Source organism: Apaloderma vittatum, unplaced genomic scaffold, assembly GCF_000703405.1.
Source record: "Apaloderma vittatum isolate BGI_N311 unplaced genomic scaffold, ASM70340v1 scaffold26074, whole genome shotgun sequence".
NCBI classification, from domain to species: domain Eukaryota; kingdom Metazoa; phylum Chordata; class Aves; order Trogoniformes; family Trogonidae; genus Apaloderma; species Apaloderma vittatum.
Window position 1 is genome coordinate 57,223 of NW_009714809.1, and position 5,202 is coordinate 62,424.

The following is a 5,202-nucleotide window of genomic DNA, read 5'->3' on the forward strand; positions in this document are numbered from 1 at the left end:
TCAGTAGCACAATAGATGCAGCACACCAGCATGGACTGTCATGCAATTTGTCCCCCAAAAGTCAGTACTGTAACAAGATCCTTCCCGAAGTGTACACTACTACATCTAATTTACCTTGCTGAAAAAGAAATAAGCTTGTATCAAATGATAAGCCACAGTGCGATACCCTTTATGAAAATAAAAAACAATGTAAAAAGTCAAACAGATGTTACGTATTTGTAGTAAGACCACCTTGTTAAAGCACTCTGTTCTTTGAAATAGATACTCCATTTCTTTTTCCAAAAAGACAGGCCAGAGGGAAATACTTCTCCAATACAATGGATATGTCCCAAGTCAACAATGGATTCAAGTTGCTAAACTTCAGCAATCTTTTTTCTACCCTTCTGAGAAATGCTCTTTCAGCTGTATTTACAAGTCAACTGGTGATCAAATCACATCTATATATTCCCTGTGGAGAATACATGAGGTATTTCAGAGGTCCTATTTAGTGTTTACAGAAAGTAAGTTCTGAATTCAAATAGGATGGTGACTGATACTCACTGCACCTACTGTCTTGCTCTTACTTAGCATTTATTTCAACATATTGCTTTAAAAAGAAATCTAGAAGAATGACAGTAATCATTACTATGCTAAGTTGGCACCAAAATATTGTGCAATCAGAAACTGTGGAAGTCAAATGCACTAAAAATTTAGAGACCGATACAGTACCTACTATCAAATTCTTGTTGTCATGCTCTGGCCTTAATCAATAGCCATAAAGTTTTACCGGTATAAACGGTAACTGCGTTGATAATGATTTTACACTTATATCTCATCTTCCCCTCAGAAAAAATCTCAGTACTTTAGCAAAACCACATACGTTAAATGGGAAAATCAGTTTATACATCACTGCTATGCAAGCGTTTTTTTAAGAGGATGCAGGTGATATAGTCCTGCTATGCAGCAAGAAGCCTAAAATTGAAAACTGCTGTAAAAAATAGAGGTGGACAATTTCAAAAGACAGAAAAAAAAAAAATCTTAATGGGGACATGACACCACAGTAAAGATACCACAAAGATTTGGGAAATATAAATTCATGGGAATTTTAGGAAGTTTAACAGAATCTATGACGAATTTCATTTTTTTTCTATTAAATAAATAAATAAATTCTGTGCCCAGCTGCGCAAGATGCAGCTGGTTTCAGTAAGCCTGTGGGAAGAAGATCCCCCAGCAACGTTTAATGAGACCAATTTTGTTTTCTCCCATCTAGTATCAGAGTTTTTCCTGAGCAAGGAAATACCAAATACCTCACCAGGTAAACCTAAAGACTGGGAGAACCCTTCATCCCCCTGAGGTGCCAATAGTTAAGGATTTATTTAGTTTTCCTTGTCTCTTTCTTTCCCATTCTTAGATGTTTACATCCTAGAACATATTCTCTTTCTCAAACTGGAAACTCAAGGATTTGTTAGTAATAGTAATAATGATACTAAATTCATAGTAAGCCCAGTCCTTTGGGCATTGCAATAGAATATTCCTACTTCTCCAAACACAAAGAAACAGCAAAATATGCTGGTGCTGGAAATAAAACTGAAGGAAAGAAAAGGAATGTAAATTATCCATGCGGCCTTCCTTTGTTCCATCTGTTTTCCAGGCTATGTCAAAGCAAGACTTTTTGTGGTCAAATGCTTCCTAAAATAATACAGACAATTTCTCTAACTTGAAAACAGATTTTTTTCTTACATCCAGTCAGAAGTAAATACTAAACATCTTCATTTTATAGACCTTTAAATTCCAACGTCACTGCCCTAGAAACTGTAATGTGCTCAATTTGTCCAGATCAGTTACATTTCATGGCTTTACATGGCAAGACAATAATTCAATGTATCAACCGCATGAGACAAAAGTCAGATCTTCAGAGAAATGCGTCTTCTTCCCCATGTGTTGCCTGATCTAGTCGACAGGTGGCGTCCCTGGCGGCAGGGAGGCTGGATTTAAATGATCTCTAAGGTCCCTTCCAGCGTAGGCCATTCTATGATTCTTCAAAAGTGGATATGAGAAAGTAAAAAGCAACAACAGTATTTCTAAAGATTTTTGGTTAAAGACAAAGACAACTCTGGAAGTGCATCAACAGACATTGACTGAGAAGATCTGGTCTTTTGAAAGAGGAGAATCGGGGAATACTAGAAATCTGATATAGTCTATAGCAGTGATTACATCGAGTAATATAAATCGAGCACACTATTGACAAGTTTTATTTAGCTTAGTATGGAAGTAAATCTCCTTTGAAACAATGGAAAATATTTGAAAGCTCAATAATATTGGCAAATGTATAATAGTAATTAAAAGTCAAGGGAGGAAGGAAATGCAATTGTCAGAGACAAAGTACACCTCTGGCCTTACACTCAGCAAGTTTGATCTCACTCAGACCTGAAGGTAACCAAAGACACTGGAGGTGCTGAGGATTGCACAGTGAGAGGCAGCAGACAGGACAGGCTGTGAACCACATGGGAAAACCCTTACAGCACCTCCTTCTCCTCATAATTAATCTACTCAGTTCACGTTTTCATGAAGAATCCTTGATCTTTGACACCTTCTGTTCCTCAGTGAATGAAATTTTTAATCATGAGTCCACTACTAGAGGTAAATTCCTGCAGTCTATATACACTATGGTGTACACACTAAATATACACACTAAAACAGTGCTGCGCACACTATATGTTGCACTGTTTTAAACAATGCTGCTTCTTTTCAATTAAATCCCTTAAACAGCCCAGTTCTGTAGCTCTTAACTCCTTCTTAAATATAAGACCTTGGCATCACAGGGTATGTCCATGGAGCACAAACATGAGATGAACAAAATAACTCGGGTTCCAAATAGCTGCGTTAGTGCTTTGTTCTACTCAAGCTAACTAGCCCCACTGAAAAGATGCTTTTTTTTCCTCACAGCCTGTGATTCAAACCTGACTTTTGATTACAATGCCAGTTATAGTTGAACAAATAATAAATAGGATGGGATATGCCACTAAATTTTTTTCAACACGTTTTTTATGGAAAATTATTTTATTTAGAGTCTAAATGGTAATTAACTTAGGAGTACACTCAGCAGTTGTAAAATTCATGCTGTTCTGCACTTGTAGAGGTACAAAAGGTCCCTTGTTTGCAGTACTATGCTGATTGATTCCTATGGTAGAGCTGTTGATTCTCTGCATGAGTTTTCTCAGATAACACATGGCCTTTTAAGTGTTGGTGCATTGGGTATTTAAAAAGCATATATTTTCTACAGATAAGCTGGGCAAAGAAAGCTTATTGAACATTGTAATTTAAATCAAACATTGAAAATTTATCAAAGTTTTATATAACCTGGTTTTAAACGATGGAGGCAAGTTTTATAATGACAAAAATGACCAGTATCAAAGAGAAATGTATTACAAATAGCATTTATATACTGGAAATGAGAGGTACTTAAAAAGCGTATTTGTGACAAATACATCCAAATTTGCTTTACCATATCAAAAATAATAATCGTCTGATAAACATTTGTGATTTTTGCAATATCGTGGCCAGCGGGGCTGCGCTACAATACACTGCCAGCAGGCAAGCACCTCAACTATCTGACCTTGGGACCTGCTAAGCTCTCTGCCCCACACTGAGTATTTCAGTGCTTCTACACAGAGATCTAGGAGGTGGATTAGTAGTTACCCTCTCTCCTTTTTCCCTGTAACATAAATCTTCTGCTAGCAGTGTTGGAGCAGGTCCAGAGGAGAGCAACGAGGCTGGGGAAGGGACTGGAGGGCAAGTCCTGTGAGGAGAGGCTGAGGGAGCTGGGGGTGTTCAGCTGGAGAAGAGGAGACTCAGGGGGGACCTTTTCACTCTCTACAGCTCCCTGCAGGGAGGGTGCAGTCAGGTGGGGTCGGGCTCTTCTCCTGGGCAACCAATGACAGGACAAGAGAGCCCGGCCTGAAACTGCATCAGGGGAGGTTTGGGTGGGATCTCAAGCAGCCCTTCCTCACGGAAAGTGTGCTCAGACACTGGGATGCACTGCCCAGGGAAGTGGTGGAGTCACCGTCCCTGGGGGGGTTTAAGCAGAGGCTATATGTGGCACTTAGTGCCCTGGTCTGGCCCATGTGGTGGTGTTGGCTCATAGGCTGGACTTGATGATCTCATAGGGCTTTTCCAGCGTTAGTAATTCTGTGATTCTGTGTACCTCAATTGACTAAAGCATCTCGAAGAATCGAAGCAGCCGTGGGAAAGCTATCTTATTTTGGTTTGGGTGCATGCCAGCGTAAAGCCAGGCAAGAGCGACTGCTAAACTGCAGTCTTTTCAGAGTGGTGGCATGAAGAGTGCCAACATTATCAATTAAACAAAGATGGGAATACTGCTCTCCCAGTGCATCAGCCCTGGATCTAACAGCTGTATAACTTCACAAATACAAGCAGTCTGTTCTGTTTGGGAGCCTTCTAACTTTCATAAACTAGATGGCTTTACAAACAGGACAAGATGTTGCAGAGGATCTGGCAATGGAGGAAAATACAGCTGTTATCTGATTGCTAAGCTATAAACTGAGTTTTCCACATAAATAATCCTCTCCATCTGTAGCATGAAGTTTAGGGGAAAAACATAAGGACACCAGTTTTATTCTGCAAAATGTAGGCATCATCTTTATAAATGAATTTCATACAAGGTCTCGGTACTATTTGTTCCTGACAGAGCAAGGCACAGAGCTTTTATACCATATCTATCTAAAGCTTGCTTGCTTTCCTGAAGTGAATACCAGTCTTAAGAGTCAGACAATGATCATGGCAGTGCTTCAAATACACACAAGGTGCATGACAAGCATCACAAACAGGACATTAAAGTGCTCCACAAAAAACTATTTTGTCCCTAAAAGGGTCTTTAAGTATTTTTATCAGTATGAGAGAGAAGACGGGGACATAAAGTACTGAACAGCAACACACACATTGCTACCAGGTGAACTTTTATCAATGTAGGAGAGAGGACGGAACATCCTGTGAATTGTAAGTAACTACAGATCTTTAATTTTAAGAGCTGCCCACATGGAAAACTTCCTCTACTTGGACGACATTCTTCTGATTCTGTGTGATGTCATCTCCTTATCAGATTGCTTAAAGCAAAAAAGCAGTAGTCGTAATATGAGAATAATCTTCAAGAACAAGTCTTGTTTTGTGGAGAGATCTCTCTGTGATTATCTGTCAGAGGCATCA